Here is a 21,338-nt window from a genome sequence, read left to right as displayed (position 1 = left end):
TTTGAATATATAGATGGTCCAGATATGTTCTCGCGTTCTCAACCTTTTAGGTGTTCTCATTTGATCCTACTCCTATATATATATATATATATATATATATATATATATATATATATATATATATATATATATATATATATATATATATATATATAATGTGTTTGGTTCTATAAAGAAAATGTTTTTTTGGGACTAATGAAGCGAACGGGAATAAATGACGGTTTTACCCTCATGTCTAAAAATAAATAATCAAAAACCCAAATGTATATGCATAACATGATTAAACAATTATGCAAGTATAACTAAAAACCCAAATGTGTAGTGTCTATATCTATTCAAATAAACCAACAGAAACACACAATCAATATTGTTCTTCAGATTCTCATAATTAGTATCCACTGAACTTGAAAGATAAATAAAATTTGAAGCCTTTATACATATTGTAATAAAGATCGGAAGTAACATGATAATTAAATTTGTTATCTTATCTAGATTTCTTTATGCATTTGTTTTATCACGTATATTATTATCTCTAGAATAAATGAAAGGTTTTGAGTTCTTAAATTGTGATATATCTGGTAATTATTATAACATGAAGTATTTATTTTTACCATGATTTGACATTTATTTTTGTTATGTGAGGTTTCATTAATCTCTCATAAATTCGAACTACTAATAAAGTAATATATTAGTTTTCACTTCTATTGCAGTTATAGCTCTTAGTAAACTAAATAGACAGAAAGAAAATAAATGAGGATTTGATTGTAATTTTATTTATTGTTAATGAAAACGCAAAATTGGATGGGTAAAGGACACTCTTGCTGATGCTGTTTGACGAGGAATTTTTGATGATTTTTTTTAGTTCTCAACAATCTAAAGAACACCATTTTGGTTATGTTTATCTTGCACAAAAATTGATATATTTTTTTTTTCAAAATGTTCCAAGTTACATATATATCTATGGTGAGTTTATTATAAAAGCATTGATATTTTGATTTACTGATGTTAATATGATAAATATATATATTTTTATTTTCTTAAAATATATTTATTACGAGTTATATTTCCAATTTTTGTGTCAACATTGTCTTGTTTTTTTTTTTTTTTTGATATAAGTAAGAAAGTCTTCGATTTTTGATCAAATGTTGTCTGACTTATAACATTGTAGGATTATGAAATCATAGAAGCTTCTTTAAAGTTTGAAGTATTCAGTTCTATTGACAAATTAATGGCTCTCATTTTGACCAACGAGCCGCAATTCAAAAGATGGAAGCTTACCGGAGATATAGCACTTTCTAATGGTGACGTAAAGCAATTGGATATATACTATGAAAACTATAAGAAACAGTAACTCAATGTGGTTCCAACTTCATTTTGCTATTACCTTGAATGTCTAGCATTTGTTGTACATTTTTTAAATTAATCGTTATTTTTTTTTTGTAGAAAAATTGATTAGTGATTATGATTTCGAATTATAAATAGTATTTTTTAACCGTGGTTTTCATCTTAACTCTTATGAAAGCATTTGCGCACACACACATACACACATAAAGAGGGAGATATAGAAAGAAAACGATGTTAAACCTGCTTCATCAAAATTGTCATTGGATGATGTAACGTGCCTTTTCATGCTTGTATTTTGGTGAAATTGATATCCAAGTCAACTTAAAAAAATTGTATATTCAAATGCAAGAATGACGGTTAGACCCTATGAAATAAAATACTCCCGTAAGTTCCAAATAACAAAATTCAAAGATGTTTATAGATCTTCACCTATTTGAGAAACACATTATTGGATCGTTAGATTCAATAAGAAAGAAATCGGAATCAATATGTAATAATAAAGAACACAACAAGCGTAAATAAGATCTTGGTTTTCATTAGAGAGCAAAGGAATGCGATTACAATTTGTTGTAAGACTCCTTCAAAACTTGCCCTCTACTATCAACACATGTCCCTTATATATAGCATACAAAGAAAGCAGTTGAGCTCTAAGGTCAAACTATACAACTGTGAACCCAAGTAAAGTCAATGCGAACACAACATACCTTTCACATTAACAACAAAACAGACTATCGTTGCGAACAACATTTCACATTAAAAACTCAAATACAATACATCAAATACGATCCTAACAATCTCCTCCTTTGTATTGAGTTGCAAAATGAGTCTTCAAACTTGATCTTTAAAAACTTCTTCAACAATAGTCATAAGAACAAGTCTTACTCTAACCCACTACTTGATCACTTCAGAAACCCATTTTAAATCTTCCTTTGAGTTCATCTTGCACATTTTTTCACTTGAGAGAACGTTATTCAATATATCGGAAATTGTAAAAATGTTTATTGTCTAGGAATAACATCTTGTTCTATACTTTTCTATCTTCTAGAGCCTTGTAAATGATTCCCAAAGGATTCTTCGAATTTGTCATTCCCTCAGATTGTCGGTTGACACCTCAACATCTGTATTACTCTCCTACATACAGTCATTCCTAATCATACAAGTAACATGCAGAAGTTGTGACCTGAATTTAGATTCTTGTTTCTTCAAGATTCCATAAAGCATGATCCAATCATGACGATTCATGATAGGAAGATCAACAAGTGTGATAACAAAAAGATCCTTGTTTTCACCCCTCAAAATCATGAATTTATAGTTTTTTAATTCATCAACATTAGCTTCAACAATCTTCTTGACCATCATAATTCGCTTCAAGGACCAAACGCCATATTGTGGTTGTGAATTGTTGAGATAAAATTCACAAATCTTCTTGTTCACAACACTATTGGAAAGAGGTAGTTTTGCCACATGATTAAAACTTCTGAATAGAAAGGCTCTTCCACACATTGGCAAATCCAATTGACATTCAACTATGTTCTAAATGAAATACGAAGAATTTGGTTCGAGCCAATATTTTTCAACCTTCTTGATTGCCATAGCTTGGATTCTTTCCATAGTCTATTCCGACCGTATAGCCCTAAGAGTGGCTTTTGTTTCTTCTCTATCTTTTTTCTCTGCATCGATTCTATCCGACTCGATTTGCAACTGTTTCAATCTTTCAATCTCCTCTTCCCTTTTCTTTTCTTCCTCTTTCTCGGCTTCAACGTCGTTTGGATCAACTTAATTTGGAACAACAATCTGAACAAAACTGGAACCCGTACCATCTTTAGAAAACTTGTGTGTATCAAACATGTTATCATCTATTTCTCTTCATTAATCTACTCCCAATTTGAATCTTTGGAGCATCAACTTTCTTTATCATTTTTGGAACAACATATGGACTTTTGATACAAACGGGTTCGTTTTGAGCATTCGCAATTGGTTCCTCAACAACAATATTCTTAATCTCATCTCCCCTTGTTGCGAAGTAGCACCGCTACTCGTAACACCAGGTTTGATTTGAGAAAGAATAGGGGCGAGTTTAACATCCAATAACTGTGATTTATATTCAACATAAGGAGCATCCTTATTTTCCACAATCCGAACCAACCTTTGATTTATCTCAAAGTTTCTTCCTTTTGTTAATACCAATTCCTCTTCAACCTTCTCAAACTCTTTCTTTATTTGCTTTAATTCCTTCTCAGTCAATTAATTAGCCTAATAGGTTTCATTATCATAATGCGAAACAAGAGTGTTAATGGAATTGATAACACCTTGATTATGCTCAGTATTGGCTGCAAGAATGAAAGTTTTAAGTTCTTTTACTTCACTTACGATTGAATCAACTTTGGATAAGGCTTCATGGGATGTAAAAAGAGCAGTTTGAACTTTTGTAGTAGCATCTTTAACTAATTTGGCTTGAGCATCAAGCAAACGTTTACTCTCACTAAGAATCATTTTCACATTGCTCTCATGAGTGAGCATCATATTTTGAAATTTGTAGGAGAGAAAGAATCAACCCTATGAACCAAAGCATTTAGCTTGCGATTCAAAATTTGATAGTCTTTGCGAGTAGCAGGAGCCGTAGTAGTTTCATCATCAAGATCTCTTTCATCGTCTAGCAAAGAGTCTGCTAGAACTGGTTCTTGAAAAGATGGAAAGGATCCAGCAACTGCAACTTCATCATCATCCGAAACATGAAAAACATCATTCTCTTCAGGCTGAGATTCTTCATTTGGAATTGGTGGAGGTTGAGTTGTAGTGGTAGTGGTGGTGGTAGATTCAGTGAAAATAGGTGAACGTAATGGAGTTGAAGTGGAAATAGTGGAAACAAGTGGAGTTTGAACTGTTTGTGGAACCTGAATGGTGGTGGATGGAGTAATAGTGGTGGATGGAATTGGAGAAGTTGATGGTGGTGGAATGATATGTGGAACAACAGGTGATTGTAATTGTGATTGAGAAAGATTCACAATGGGCTTTTGCATGATGTTGTGATATATCTCTTCCTCAGTTTGAACAACAAGAGTTTAAACATGAATCGTAGTCGCAATCGGAACGGTAGTGTTCATCTGATCATTCGCATCAGAAGACTTGGTTGTATCATCAAACATAACAATATCATTGTTGCGATTATTACCAGTTGTAAGTTTGACATCTTCATCAACAACAGAGATTTGCTTCTTCTTTTTCTTTTTCTGTTTCTTATAGGGATTATGAGAAACAACCTCTTTAACAACTTTTCCCTTTCTCTTTCCACTTGTTCGTCTTGGAGCAATCGTAGATTCCAAATCATCTTGCATTGTTGGAGAGAAGGGTCTCGGACCTTGTTGTCGAATTTTCCTGTAAATAGAAATAACTTCATTCTCACTTGGGACTTCTTTGAGTAAAACTTCAGGAATCGCTCCAATGTAATGAAAGTCTTTCGTAGTCAACAAAACAAAAGTTGTGGTGTTCAACACAGGGAAAGTAGCCATCTGAGCATCAGCCATAATAGGAACTTTGAAATGGTCACAAGCATTCCTCACGACAATTGACCAAAATATCGCACAAGAGATTTCTGAATTCTTTGTTGAAGAAGAAATACTTTGACTAAATTGCACCCATAAAATTTGACCTAAGTCAATATTCTCACCAGAATACAATGCATAGAGCAAAGTAGGAAACAATTTGTTTGCATTATCCGAGCCAGTGATTCGCTTAGAAAAAAAACAAAACAAAAATGTAAATAGGGCATTCCATACCAGTGGTAACAACGACTTCTTGAACTTTAAAAGCATGATTAAATCTTCCTTATATCCCATATGATGATAAGCTTTGATTATCATAACATGATCGACTAATTCCAAATTGGAATAATCATCATTAGTTCGTAACCCTAATAATTTGCAAAACACAGATTTGGAGATTTGCGTTTTGTGCTCTTGAACTTCAAAGTTCATAATATCCAATACATCATTATAATTTGCAGAAGTATAAGCCAAAATTAGAGTAGATAAAGGAACCTCTGAATAATGTGTTAGGACTTTTATGAGAATTGAGAGATTTAGACATACAACAATCAGTTGAACAACGGTCAAATACTTTGATTCATCAACATCACGTATCAAATTCTAATTTGCCTTCACCACCAGATGAGTAGATGATGCAGATCGATCCATTAAAGAGATATGATCGACAAAAGACTCCATTAGTGATTAAGACGAACACACAGATGATGAAGAAAAGAAGAGAGAATTTCTTTTGCTGTTGAACTTGAATCGTCTGAAAACGTAAAGATCTAAGGTGTGCTTTGAAATAGGTATTTATAGGTAAGAGAAACTCAACCGACGATTTTTGAATTTGAAAATACCGGTAAGGCAAGAGAGATGAACCACCATGAACACATGTCTAATCCCATGTCAGTCTTGAATACCATACCCATCATCATGTAATTGAGGTCCAATAGAAATACGGCAACTCATCAATCTTGTAACAGACATAAAGATAATCTATATGAATAAGCTTTCACATTGCACCCATAAAATTTGACCTAAGTCAATATTCTCACCAGAATACAATGCATAGAGCAAAGTATGAAACAATTTGTTTGCATTATCTGAGCCAGTGATTCGCTTAGAAAAACAACGAAACAAAAATGTAAATAGGGCATTCCATACCGGTGGTAACAACGACTTCTTGAACTTTGAAAGCATGATTAAATCTTCCTTATATCCCATATGATGATAAGATTTGATTATCATAACATGATCGACTAATTCCAAATTGGAATAATCATCACTAGTTTGTAACCCTAATAATTCGCAAAACACAGATTTGGAGATTTGCGTTTTGCTCTTGAACTTCAAAGTTCATAACATCCAATACAACATTATAATTTGCAGAAGTATATGTCACACCCCCAAACTGAGACGGCGGAAACGTTCGGGGGTGGAGGACGTCATGTACAGTATCACAACAATTGCATCATAGTAATAAAAGCAAACACAACCCTTACATTGAATAAGTAGAAAATTTTCATTTGTCCGATACATAGGTTGTATAACAACAAAATGTATAACCAAAAGTATAAAAGACGCGACTATAAAAGCTTCGTCTTCTCAAAAACCTGCGGGTGTATCTGCCTACCGGTTCCCTGAGAATACAAGCAGTTTTGAAAGAGTATCAGCATTTAAGCTGGTGAGTTCATAAGTATGTTTTTGAAATGAAAACCTGTCTGTGAATCTGTAAATTTTTTGCATGTTCTCAAGAAAATCCAATATTTTCTTTAGTAATGAAAAGTAGTCTTAAACCCTAAGACCAAAAAGTACGTTTGTTACTGTATCCTGTAGTAGTATATGAAAATGTTAGTCTGTATGCCTGGTTACCACCAGTTGTATTATATAGTGTGTTCTGTACGAAAACCTTTGTATGAAAACCTTGGCTATCACCAGTAATGTATAATGTGTTCTGTACGAAAACCCTGGCTACCACCAGTATGTATAGTGTGTTCTGTATGAAAACCCTGGCTACCACCAGTATGTATAGTAGTTTTATTACTTAAAATAAAACCATGTATTTGTATTCCCTGGAATCCTCCAGTTGTAGTGTATGATAGTTCTATTAATGAAAATAAAACTATTTGAAGAATTGATATCCCGTAAACAAATGGTTAGTTTATACTGTTGTGAGTTTGGTATAACCATGCTTGATATGACCTAGTGACCTCTACGACGTTCTTTAGGCGTCGGATGTTATGACATTTGTCACCCCAGACATGCCTGCCTAATTGTAGCTAGCAGTTTAGGTGTGAGATTTTCAGTCCCGAATAGATCTATTCACAAATTTCACACTCTCCCTCCAGGAGACTCTGGTTATACTGTGGTAGGATTTAGTTCCGCACCCCGAAGGGTACAATTGAAGTAGTGTCTCACAACCCTGTATTAACTAGTTTACGTGTAGTGTTTTAGTGTTCTCTTTTACTTAAAACTGTATCTATACTTGTAGAGTAAAAATAATTATACTTAAATAATTATTTAGTATTGTATTCTTGTTTTCATAAAATAGTATTGTATGCCATAAACTATATCTATCATAGTTTATATGTTTGTTAATGTATAAGCTCTGGAATTGATAAAACCGTGTGTTGAATCCCAAAGTATACCTATTATAGTTTGCATGTATGTTATGTATTCGATTCATGTATTGTACTGAAAACTTTGCAATTATGGTTGTATGTTGAAAACTTCCCTTATGCTCAACATGTTACTAAAGGGATAAAATATCTAAATATTTTATAAAATGTAGTGATCTCTTGGTTGTATCAATTACATAAGTTTTAATCATGTTGAAATTCTTTATATAAGAACACAAAATTTCTTTGTGTTTTGCTTGTATCCCCCCTGAAAACGTTAAAAACAGTAAAAGTGTAGGGGTATGAACTCACAGTTGATTATGTGCACGTGCTCGACAACAAAACCGGAAAGATGACCCTCAAGTTGGAGTACGCGGAATTAAAGGTATCCTAATGATAATTAAACACATAATTGTATTTAAATTAGCGAAACCATTAATTAAAGTGTTAGAAAACAATTGCTTTTGGGTTAGGAATATTACCGAGACTTGTTTGAAGTGGAAAAAGAGGGTTTGCGGCCGTGAACTAGGTTTGCTGTTGTAAACGAGTTTGCGGTTGTAAACGGGTTTGCGGCCTTTGAAGATATGAAGGTTGTTCTTGGTGAACATATGAAGATTTGAAGGTTTGTTCTTGAGGATATGAATGTTCTTGGGAGGTTTTTGGGAGCAACTTGAGAGAGTTTTTGGGTGAAAAAGGTGAGAAATGAAGAATCTCTCTGGGAAAAACCTTTATATTGGTTGGGTTTACGGCCGGGAATGGGTTCTCGGTTGTAAACGGGTTTACGGCCCAGGGGTTTACGGTTGTAAACGCGTTTACGGCCCAGGGGTTCAGGAAGCTTCCAACAGCTGGTTGTCGCCTTCTTTGTGATGTCTAGTAGGTATGTGGATGGATCCAGGTTGGGGTTTGTGTTAGAGGCTCGTTGCCTGTTCTTGTTTGATGAAGGTTTTGGGGTTCGAAGCATGACCCGGACACATAATTTGGGTATAGTCGGATGCGAGATCGACTCATGATGAATGTGGTCGGTATAGTATATGGACAGTAAGACCATGGGTGGGGGTCGTGGCACCAATGGAAGTGTTGTAAGACTACGAGGTAGTCGTATCATTCACCAAGATAATAGACAGTTTTGGAAATGTTGTAAATCTGCGTTGGGATAGTAGTTTTTGCTGAATTAAGGTTAGACCATCGTGGGGTGGTCATCGGTATGAAGGAGGATCAACTCGTGCCTAGAGCAAAGTGGGAAGTATTGTGGGATGGCATCTCCCTGTTATGGGAGGGGGCCGTTGGGGTCCAGAGCATCTCCCTGAGTAGCTCTAGAGTAGGTGAGACCCATGGATGTGGCATGTTCGTTGGTATAGACCGGATGAGACCCGATAGGGACTGGTTGGGTCAAGGTATTAGATCATGGTTAGAATGGGATGACTATGTGGTCAGTGAGCGGCATAAGAGTAATGATTAGGCTGGAGTAGCCTTATTAGTTGGACTTTCAGGAACCTGGTGGCTGGACCAGGTGTGAGACTGGCAGTCTCAGGGGTGGATTGGGGATTTTTATATACGATTTTAGTGAAAGATAGTCGTGAATCAGAAGATTTCGGGTGAAATGTAAGTACAAGTCCTTGGATCTCAGGTTACGAGTTATGTACCGAGTTGGCTTGAGGTCAAACTCTCGTTGGGAGTCGTTAGTGTGTATATGCAGGATCTTTACTTCAACAAGTTATGGAACAGGGAATTTGTATGCCCAGGATATCAGTTGGAAGGTTCAAGGTCAAATAGGATGTTTTCAGTTCGTATGGTAGAAAAGGCCCTTGTGATTGTGCTTCAGAATGGTTCTACATGTGTGGAGGTTAGGCAAGTTATGAGGGTTCAAAATTATAGCAGTAGCGTATCGGTTCGGCAGTTAAAAGATCAATGGCTTGTTCAGCATGAGGAGGATTTGTTCAGAGCTTTGTTTTCCAGGAAAGTGGTAAGGAGTGATTTCGAGGTCAAAATCTAATTTAAGTGGGGGAGAGTTGTGATTCCTCGTTCCAAATCGTTTCCTAATTCGGGGCGGTAACCCGACGATCGGGTATCATAAGGCTTAGGGCCTTTGGAAAAGGGAGATTTAGACCCATTTGGGTGTGGGTAATGTAAGTTAGATGATCCGGGAGTCCGGTTGGTGATTTGGAGTCCAAGGGTATATCCGTAAAATGGTAGTTCGGGATTTTATGAATATTGGATTTTAGTTCAGGAAGTTTTAAGGTGAGGGTGAGTTGATGGAAGTGTAGAGCTTCTCGTTACCTTTCTGTGGATATAAGGATGGTCGAAATCGGATTTAGAAAGAAGAAGTTATGGCCTCCGGAAGTTTGGTGGTTTAAAGGCTAAGCCTTGTGCGCAGGGTGTACAAGGAAGTACACTGGGCGTACTAGGCAGAAGGAATCGCGAGCACCCTATGGAGTATGCTGGGCGTACTGGGAGTACGCGGGGCGTACTCCAGCCAGATGAAAACTCTAATTTTTAGGGTCTTTGCCATATTTAAGCCTCATTATAACATCTTTTGGACACTCATGATCAGCCTCCATCCCCCTTTACTCTGAAAACAAAACCCTAAGAGCATGTGGTAAGTTTTTGAGCTTGAGAGTGATTGGTTGGTGTTTTGTGGTGAAGAAGAAGTAGAGGAACACTTGGAGGAGTAGCTTGGGCTTGTAGATCCTGGATCACCTTCTCATTTTCAAGCTTTTTTAGGTAAAAAGCTCACACCTTGATGATCATTTATGTTAGATCTACTTTATGGTGTTTGTTGGGCATTTTTGAGTCTTTTGAAGTAAATACGAGCTTTTGATATACTCTAGAAGTATTGGATGTTAGATCTAAGCTCCATTTAGGCCCTATGTTCATAAAAATGCAAACTGTGTGGATGTTTTTGGTTCATGCAAGTATTAAGACCTTTAGTAAGCTCTTTTTTGAGCTTTGAGTCGCAATAAACCATGCATGAGTGTAAAGTTGCCAACTTTACGTGATAAGTAGCCTTAAATAATCAAATTTGAGAGTTTGGCACTTTGTCTTAGCCGATTAAGTGCTTAATGAGATGGTTTGGTAGTCTGGGGAGTATGTTGGACATACCCAGCTGGTAAGCTGCGCATACTGACCCTGAGCGGAGTACGCTTAGCATATGAGATGAGTACACCCCGCGTACTCAGTAGATGGGCGTTTGGGCTTGATATTCTCGGTTTGGGGCCATAGTTTGGGGTTTCATAGTTTGGGCCTTATTGGGTCATTAGACTTCTAGTCCGGGCTTTTAACTAGTATTTTGGGCTTCCTTGGATTTAGGCCTATGATGGATTTTGGGCTCAATTTAGAAGTTGGGCCACATTGGGCTTTGGGTTGCCATTTAGGGATTTGGGCTTTTTGTGCAAATGGGTTGGATCTTGGTTTTGGGCCAAGTAAGGAAAGGGTAAAATGGTCTTTTACCCTTTAGGAAGTTGGATTATGGAGTGGGCCTCAGATTTTGGGTTATCAGGTTAATTATTAATTAAGGTTGTATTTATTACCAGTTGGTGCGAGGTTATCCGGTTTAGCGACCCGAGCAGTTATTTGATTATCAACGTATTGAGGTGTGTTTTCCTTACTGTGTTTAGCGGGTCGAAGCCACCAATGTAGGTCCATGGTTTATTATGTTAGGATGCTAGATATCTGCGTGACTCTTGCATGTGTTATGTGTTTGTATGCTTACCGGGTAAGGCCCGATGACTATTCTATTTGCTATTATCTTTGTGATTATCGCATGTGTTGTATGATTACATGTTTATATGTTTATATGTATACCGGGCGGGGCCCGATGCTAGACGGGGCCTGATGACTGATAGATCTGTGTATCGAGGGGGGCTCGATGTCGGGTGGGGCCCGATGCCGGGCAGGGCCTGATGCCCGGCAAGGCTTGATGACGGGCGGGCCCATTATATGTTTATTATGTATGGTATGTGGTATTTTGGGGAACTTACTAAGCTTTGTGCTTACGGTTTTATGGTTATGGTTTCAGGTACTTTCGGTTCGAAGGGAAAGGGTCCGACTTGATCGCATCGGATCCACCCATGATGCTGCATTGTGATGATTTTGGAATTGTATTGTGATGACTGTTTTATTATGAAATACTTTTAAATGTTTGAATAAAAGATAATTGGTTCTTTGATTGTATTAAAAATGAAATTTTTACGGGACGTTACAAATGAATATGTGATGTGCTAAAGATAGTCTATAAAATAAACTCATTTTAAATACATATCTAGTTTTAAATTTATAAAACCTAACAAACAAAACTGGCTATTCAAACCAAGCAATGGACCTGATCAGGAATAACATAGCTTAGGTAAGTAAGGGTATGGGAGTGGCTATTCAAACCAAGCAATGGACCTGATCAGGAATAACATAGCTTAGGTAAGTAAGGGTATGGGAGACATGAGGAACAAAAGTGTAATAATATACCAATATGATCTTTTTAATAAATCTAAAAAGAAAGCTAATAAAAGGGAATAAGTGTCACTTAATCTAGCAATCATTTAAATCATATAAATAATTAAATAACTAATCTTATCATCCATGTCTAACTGTATGGAAAATATAATCTAAAGGTATTCATATTCGTATTTAATTACTCCTCGTTCTAATGATGAATTCATTTAAATATTTAAATAGATATCGATATGTTGTTCATTGATTCCTAAATCGATTAAATTGAATGGTTAAGGAATGAATCGTTTGATTCTACGTTTTCTCCAAACAATAATATCTCCCCTATACCTAGTTTATTATTTCATATAATGAAAGACTAAATTGGTATAATTAGTCCCATTGATCATGGCGACTTCTCGAATTTTCCAACACTACAAGAAAAACGCGATTTTGCTAGGGAATGTTGCTATGGAATGTATTTTTGTTGTTAATCTGCAATGGATCGTGCTATGGAATGTCGTTCCATAGCAATGTTGCTACCACATTGTCTACAAATTTTATTTCTGGTAGCAAGAATGAGACTTGCTAGGGAAAATGCTACCGACTCCATATCCGTTGGTATTATGCTACCGATATATCTATGGAACAAAAATTCGTAGCAATTTTCCAACGGCATTTGTTATAAAATCACTTTCCGTTGTACTGCTGCTATGGAATTAATTATCGTGGTTACTATGCAACATACTTTGTGACGGAAACCAATTCCATAGTTGATTTGCTATGGAAGTACCATTCGTAGGTATTGGCTAGGGAATTATGCTATGGAAATTGATTTCGTTTGCTTGTTTTGCTATGGAACAAAAAGCCTAGCTAATTTGTGACGTCATTTGTTACGAAATTATATTCCATATCAACGTTGATAAGGAGTAGTTCAATTTCATAGATATTTAGCTATGAAAATTTGTACCGACAATAAAACTCGTGGAATCATCAAACTCATAGCTATTTAGAAATGGAAATTTGTAACCTTGAAGGGCCTCAATTTTTTGTTTGCTTAGAGCCTCCAAATTGGTTGAGCCGTCCCTGTGGCAAACGTAATATATCCTTATAAGCTTCTTCATGATTATAATCTCCTATCATTAGTTATAGTATGGTTAAATAATTTACACAACCTTAGTTCTTTTTTTCAATTATTTGTTTTATCGTTCGTTGTCTCACTAATTGTTATTGCTTGTCGTTATGTCCACAGTAATTATTGATACAAAAGTTTGTCATGTTTTTATTTTAAGTGATAAAAAATAATATATTATATGTAAAGCACAAATAAGTTATAAAAAAGTAATGAAGCTTTTTTTTGTGATAAATAATATACATTCTACGAGTTTAAATTTGATTCAAAAGTGAGATAATTTAACGAGATTTAATGAAAACAGTTTGTAGAAAATAAACCAAAAAAATATTTGGCATTAATAAATATAAAAGGCTTCATTTCCTTATGATAAACTAGTATATATATAATACGAAAATTAGCTCGTGAAAAAAAAACCAACAACACCCTACTTTGGTTAATACCATTTACAAAAACAAAAACAGTAACATTCTACTTTTGGTCAACACCAAAAGTAGCTCTTGAAAAAAAAATACAAATATCAGCATTTTAGTTTAACTTTGTCATGTGTGCCTTAAGCAACATGTCATGTATACATTTTTCTTCTATTGATTATCTTTGTCATGTGTAGCCTTAAGCAACCAAAATATAAATTTACTTTTAGTCCCCTACACCTATATAGTAAATTGTCCAGACTTGATATTATTTGAAAAATACCAAATTGACCCTAAGTTCTTCACCACAGTTCCCTAAAATTGTAACAAATTATGAAAATGAAAATTTTAAACTAAATTACATAAATAAAACCACACTAAACAATAAATCGAAGATCAATCATGGATATTAAAAAAAGTAAATTGGCTAAGATTTCAATAAGGGAGACAAAATAACCTGATCAAATATGTTTTTTTAACGACAAGGATTTTATAAAAACCAAAGGCAGCAGGCAGTTGCACAAAAAAAGTATATACATACAACTGAATAAAAGGCTCTAAGGAGATACAATTTTTAGGAATAATATAACTAAGATAAAATAGCCATTTGTAGATATCACATACAACTGAATAAAAGTAGCAACCAACTTTGGGAGAGCACCAATTGTAGCATCCAACTTTGAATGAACAACTTTTATATCAGTCAAAAGAGTAGCAACCAACTTTAAATGAACATCCAGTTTTGAGAGGGCACATTTTTCAGCCATTATTGATTAGCAGCATCAGGAAAGCTTGTCAACCCTAACTTATGCACCAAAGAGGATTTGTAAAAATATTAAACACCAATATGGCAGAAAATGTGGTAGATCAATTCGCAACTTTCAAAGAAAGAAAAACACCCAGGAACTCCAAGGATTTATCACTCCTAGCAACCTGAATCAAATAAGTGAGTGAAGATGTGTTGCAATCCCCGATTCTATCGACAGGAGTGAATAGACAAATTAAACTTCACATAGATGTTAACAAATGCAATACTCAAAGAATGGACAAATTAACACAATAACAGATTTCAATGCAACAAACTCGAGATATTAACACAATAACAAATTCAATAATCGAGAAATTAAACTTCACAAGAGTAAGAATCTGACCTGATAAAGACTTGTTACAAACTGAACCTACGATTAAGCGGGTATGGTCTACGATTGAAAAGAGATAGCTAATTGAACAAAGATGAGTGACGGGTGAACAACATCGGTTACGACTTTGACGAGAGGGTTACAAGATACAAACTACGAACTCGACTAGTGCTCCAGCTACTTGTAATCGATGCGCTATTTCTCGTTAATCGATAATCTGACAGCGGTGGGAGATCGGAGTTGGAGCCCAAGTGACGATGGTTGTTGACCTACGGTGGTAGACCGATGGCGGTGAAGTCTTACCATGTAATATCAAAAGAGAGCGAGAGAGAGAGAGAGAGAGAGAGAGAGACGAGGCAAATCGATGAGGGTTTGGTGAACATCGTCTTCCACTCTTCCTGAATTGGCGGTAACGACGGAGGTGAGACGTTCCAGCAAGTTGGAGCTTTGGTCGATTAGCGCCAGACTATTCGTGTAAGTTGAATCGATGATGGAGATGACAGATGTGAGAGCAAGAGAACGAACGAGAAAGAGTGAGAGATGACTGATGAGAAAGAGGAATAGGGGAAAGTTAAGAAATAGAGGGAGTTCTAAAATATTTAGGGAAGCGGGAGCATTTGATTTTTTTCGTGAAGTCATTGTTTCGACCAAAATTAAAAAAATAAATAAATAAATAAAACATAAAATAAAATCTCATTTGCATTCTCTTTTTTAAAATAAATTGTATTATTATAATTATATTGATTATTATAATAATAAAAACACTAATCAAAATAAAAATATTAATAATATAAAAGAAAATAATAATAATATAAACATAACAATGTGTATGTATATGTGTATATATGTTCATGTGTGAAAAAACGACGCGGAAAAAACGATGTACGGTTCCCGATTAATCAAACATAAGAAAATGTATGTGTACGTGTGTGAATCTATGAATGTATGTGCGTGTGTGAATCTATGCTACGTGTGAATGTATGTGTATGTGTAAATGTATGTGTACGTATGTGTGTTTTAATGTATGCGTATATGTGTGAACGTATGTGTATGTATATATATATATATATATATATATATATATGTGTGTGTGTGTGTGTCTAAGTGTGTCTATGTGTATGTGTGTATAAATGTATTTATGTGTTTGTATATATATATATATATATATATATATATATATATATATATATATGCGCGTAAGTGTGTATATGTGTATGTATGTATATGTATGTGTGTAAGTATGTATGTGTTTAACGGTTATCACATTAAGTCATATGGGTTATGGTTTAAGGGTTATGTCATTAAGTGATATGGGTTAGGGTTTAAGGGTTATAACATTAAGTTGTATGATTTATGGTTTAAGGATTATAGCATTAATTCATATGGGTTAGGGATTAAGGGTTATGGCGTTAAGTTATATGGGTTGGGGTTTAAGGGTTATGACATTAACTCACATGGGTTGGGTTTAAGGGTAATGACATTAAGTCATATGGTTTAGGTTTTAAGGGTTATAACATTAAGTCTTAGGGGTTAGGGCTTAAGGGTTAAGTCACTAAGTAATATGGGCTAGGGTTTAAGTGTTATGATATTAAGTCATACGGGTTAGGGTTTAAGGGTAGTGGAATTAAGTCATATGGGTTAGTGTTTAAGGGTTATGTAATTAAGTCATACGGGTTAGGGTTTAAGGGTAATGACATTAAGTTATTTGTGTTATGGTTTAAGGGTAATGACATTAAGTCATATGGTTTAGGGTTTAAGGGTAATGACATTAAGTCATACGTGTTAGGGTTTAAGTGTAATGACATTAAGTCGTATGGGTTAGGGTTTAAGGGTAATGACATCAAGTCGTATGGGTTAGGGTTTAAGGTTTATAAGACTAAGTCATATGGGTTATGGTTTAAGGGTTATGTCATTAAGTCATATGGGTTAGGGTTTAAGGGTTATAACATTAATTCGTATGATTTAGGGTTTAAGGATTATAACATTTTTTCATATGGGTTAGGGTTTAAGGGTTATGGCGTTAAGTCATATGGGTTGGGGTTTAAGGGTTATGGTATTAACTCACATGGGTTGGGTTTAAGGGTAATGACATTAAGTCATATGGGTTAGGTTTTAAGGGTTATAACATTAAGTCTTAGGGGTTAGGGCTTAAGGGTTAAGTCACTAAGTAATATGGGCTAGGGTTTAAGTGTTATGACATTAAGTCATACGGGTTAGGGTTTAAGGGTAGTGGAATTAAGTCATATGGGTTAGTGTTTAAGGGTTATGTAATTAAGTCATACGGGTTAGGGTTTAAGGGTAATGATATTAAGTTATTTGTGTTATGGTTTAAGGGTAATGACATTAAGTCATATGGTTTAGGGTTTAAGGGTAATGACATTAAGTCATACGTGTTAGGGTTTAAGTGTAATGACATTAAGTCGTATGTGTTAGGGTTTAAGGGTACTGACATCAAGTCGTATGGGTTAGGGTTTAAGGTTTATAAGACTAAGTCATATGGGTTATGGTTTAAGGGTTATGTCATTAAGTCATATGGGTTAGGGTTTAAGGGTTATGACATTAAGTCATATGGGTTAGGGTTTAAGGGTTATGACATCAAGTCGTATGGGTTAGGGTCTAAGGTTTATAACACTAAGTCATATGGGTTAGGGTTTAAGGGTTATGTCTTGAAGTCATATGGGTTAGGGTTTAAGGGTTATGACATTTAGTCATATGGGTTATGGTTTAAGGGTTATTACATCAAGTCGTAGGGGTTAGGGTTTAAGGTTTATAGCACTAAGTCATATGGGTTAGGGTTTAAGGGTTATGTCTTGAAGTCATATGGGTTAGGGTTTAAGGGTTATGACATTAAGTCATATGGGTTAGGGTCTAAGGTTTATAACATTAAGTCAAATGGGTTATGGTTTAAGGGTAATGTAATTAAGTCATATAAGTTAGGGTTTAAGGGTTATGACATCAGGTCAGATAGGTTAGGATGTAAGGGTTATGGTTCTTCTGTTTCTCCGTGTTAAAATATTAACACATATGTAGATTTGAAATTGATGATTATTAATCTTAAGACAAAAATAATAATAAAAAATATTATAAAATAAAATAATGTAATAACTAATTTTTTTTATTAAAAAATAAAGAATATATTTTTCTAAATTTAAGATAGGTAATTTTTTTTTTTTATAGATTTTGATTTTCCCTCTCATATTTCTAATTTATTTGGTGTTCCCTCCTATATTTTTAAAATATTTCAAAATTTTCACAAACCTAGATATCAAATAACCTAATCTTTTGACTCAATCCAAAAAACATATCGCTGACCTAGAAAAATGGCGTTCACGCTTTGCCCCTCACAACCACCTCCTCATCGAAATTCTTTTTCCTCCTGGCAGCCATCTCCGTTCATCTGCTAGAATCTCCGGTTCAATTGAGTTACAAACAAGCTAAAAATCCAACAACCTTACGCATTCATAACCTCTTTTCTCAAATTGACATTCGCCAATGACAATTACAGTCAATTGAACCCCACCATAAGCGACAACGCGTCCACCGCTGCCACCGCCTCCTCCACCACCATCGAAGCCTCTCCGATCACCACCATGGCCGCTAATTGCTTAATCAAAAGCCTAGATATGGTGTCGTTGTCTCCCACCCCCTCCCCCTTCTCTTACCTCTCCGATCTGCAACAATCGTCTCGTCCCTCTGCCGTTGACTACGTTGCTGCCATCTTCTCCGCCCCACCAACCTCATCCAACACTGCTAACGGCGCCAAGCTCCAGTATAGGTAAGGTTTGTTTGTTCCCCCTGAAAATCCATTTTCAGTATATACATCGATTTCCTCTATTTTTTTCCCCTGAATCCAATCCTCACTAAATACATCAACTTTTTCATCTTTTGTTCTCTGAATTCGATTATAAGTTCACATATCGATTTTTCCACTGAATTCGATTCCGGGTGCATATAAGGACCTGTTTTCTTTTTCTGTAATCTAAATGGTGTGATAATGTTGTGATATTTTGAAAAAAATAACGCTTTTTGAAAACAATAATGTTTTCACCTTTGAAGTTATGAAAATAAACACTTTCTTTTCATGTGTATTTGTAGGTTCTGCAACTGATAAGCACACATGAGACTGGGGCTGCCATTACGAAAATCAGATGTATTATATTTATTGAGCTTTTGTTGATCTCAGAACTAAGGTTGATTATTATTATATGATTTGATCAATATAAGATTCTTCTTCCTACTACATTTGTTTCATAGCAAGAGATCCCTTTTAACTTTGAAATCAAAGTTTAGAACCCTAAGCGATATAATGCAGTTTGCAGCTATAAATCAGTTGTTTAACTTCAAGTAGCCAACTTGATTGTGATCGAATATAAAAAAACATAACTTAAATTGATTAGATGTATAGCAGAAAAACCTAATTGAACTTCACCTTTGATGAAATTTTTTACTATTAGTTTCAGTTTTCTGCATTTCAGCCTTTTCAATTGGTTGTTTGACCTTTTTTCCATATGACAATTAAATCTTGAGGTGGATATTCTTGCATATGGAGGTATACTTTACATCACTTATTATATAATCTGTAATGAAGGATATATCATAGATATGATTAAGGTATTGTTTTTGTTACTATGTATTATTTCATACAATCCAGAAAGATACTACATACTGAATTTATCATATCTTATGTATTCTAATCTAATTTATGCTCTGCAGAGGCAATTGGCATCAAGAGATGGAATTTTTCTGTATTTCGTCCCTTTATGCTTTTGCTAAAGCCATTGATTCAATTCATTATACTTCTTTGATGTCTTTTTGTTAAGATAAAAGCCCCCGATGTATTTCTAACGCAAGTGAGCTTCTTCAGCTATTTCATAATTTTTAAATTCTTATTATTCTTTTCGTATCTTTAAAATAATATTCTTATGATTTTACATAATCCACTTTCTTTTCGAACTTTAGTTGCAGTCAAATGGGCTAACTGACTGAGGCGATCATCATTCATAATTGATTGACATATATTTGGCTATACTTTGCTTGCCTTATCTCTCGGAGTCACTTTGTAGCGGTATATCATTGGTAAAAATTTGATTTTTTTTAAAAAACTGATTAACATTATCTTAAAGATTATTTAATATTTATGACATGTTATCAAAAATCTAATTTTTGAATTTTTTTAGGGTGGAATTATATTTTGGGAAGATGGTAAATGGAGCTCTATGTGTCACAAAGGCAATGCAACATGAATTGGATAAAGTTTGGGGAATCAAGTGAGAGGGATAACTTAAAGTCTTAATCTCATAACTGTAAAAGTAGTAGATCATAGAGTGTTAGATTTGTTTCTCGCAAAGCTTTTATTTTGAATTAGGTTACTTTTCATTTCAATGTAATAAATATTTATTGTTTTATTTTATGATATAAATGTTATTTGATTTTTTGTTATTTTTGTTTTTATATATTGCTACAAAATAATTTGTATTTAATTTGTAAATTAATTATCCATTTGTAGCTATAGAATCTTTGCTACGGAAGCATGTCTATGTAATTTGTTATGAAATCTGCTATAGAATGTAGACGATGAATTTTGCTAGGGATTCATCACAATGGATTTAACTAAGGATTCGTCACCACAGATTTTGCTAGGGATTAATCATCACGGATTTTGCTAGGGATTCATCACCAAGAATTTTACTAAGGATTCATGATTTGTAAGACTCGGGATTTTTCCAGGTATTATGAGTATTTGCCTTAATTAATTTATGGGTTGTTTGGTTGGGTTTTGACTTTGGTCCCTTAAGAATGGGCTGAGGAACCTCGTACGCGGGGCGTACATTGCTATGTACGCTCAGCGTACTCAGGAGAAGGAAACGCGGAAGCTATGCACGTACGCCCAGCGTACGAGGAGTACGCCCAGCGTACATGTGCAGATCCTTAAACCCTAAAATTAGAGTTGGCTCCCTATATAAAGAACATAACCCCTGTTGGTTCAGCCTCCCTTCACTCTTACCCAGCCACCACGAAAACCCTAGCTCCCTTTGTGTGCCTTTGTGTTCTAGAAGCCATTTGAGAGTGTTTGTCTGTTGTTTTAGTGAGAAAAGAAGAAATAAGTTTGAAGAAGAAGCAAGGATCCACCAAGAGCTTGTAGATCCAGAGGATTGACACCATTTCTGACTCTTTTGAGGTATCAAGTTCCATACTTGACCATTGTATGCTTAGATTTGTTTATTTGGGGTTTTTATGTCCTTTTTGACCCCATTGTTGGGAGTGCTTGAGTATTGTTGGTTCCAGAGCATAAGAGCTGTCCTTTTGGACTCTTAGAAGCACCTAGGGTCATAAAAATCGGATCTTGGTGGTTAAGCCAAAACCATGCAAGGGTTAGATGGTCTTAAACCTTGTATAATGGACCAAAATCATGTTTTGACCCCAACCATGCATGCAAGCACCTAAAGTTCGTAACTTTATGGCTTGGGAGCCCTTAAAGGACCTGGATCTACATTTTGGACGTAAAGACTTAATGGATTAAGTCAGAAGTGAAGTCCCAAGGAAATTGGGTTGTATGCTAAGCGTAAACCCTGGTACGCTGCGCGTACTGGGTGGTTCACGGTCCGTTACCGTTCACGATCAGTTACCGTTTACGGTCAACCTTCGTTTGAGGCCAAGAGTACGCTGGGCGTACTTGCCAAGTACGCCGCGCGTACGTGTGCAGAATGGCAACCATGGGATTTTGGGCCTTAAGAATCTAGGCT

General features: G+C 35.2%; 1 long non-coding RNA gene across 4 annotated transcripts; it reads left to right on the top strand.

Annotated features, from left to right (window-relative positions):
• Window positions 1-17,884: 17,884 nt before the first annotated feature.
• LOC145108878 (uncharacterized) lies at window positions 17,885-20,034 on the top strand. 4 transcript variants are annotated; one of them, XR_013708622.1, is made up of 5 exons: window positions 17,885-18,370; window positions 18,691-18,785; window positions 19,309-19,445; window positions 19,555-19,671; window positions 19,773-20,034. It is a non-coding gene; the product is annotated as an uncharacterized LOC145108878 (long non-coding RNA). The 4 variants fall into 4 exon arrangements; XR_013708621.1 differs by having other exon boundaries at window positions 18,691-19,206; XR_013708620.1 differs by having other exon boundaries at window positions 18,691-19,445.
• Window positions 20,035-21,338: the final 1,304 nt, after the last annotated feature.

Source organism: Lactuca virosa, chromosome 4 (assembly GCF_052849685.1).
Source record: "Lactuca virosa cultivar CGN04683 chromosome 4, Lactuca_virosa_CGN04683_v6, whole genome shotgun sequence".
Taxonomy (NCBI): Eukaryota; Viridiplantae; Streptophyta; class Magnoliopsida; order Asterales; family Asteraceae; genus Lactuca; species Lactuca virosa.
The sequence above is the reverse complement of the archived record's forward strand: the minus strand, read 5'-3'. Positions and strand labels throughout refer to the sequence as shown.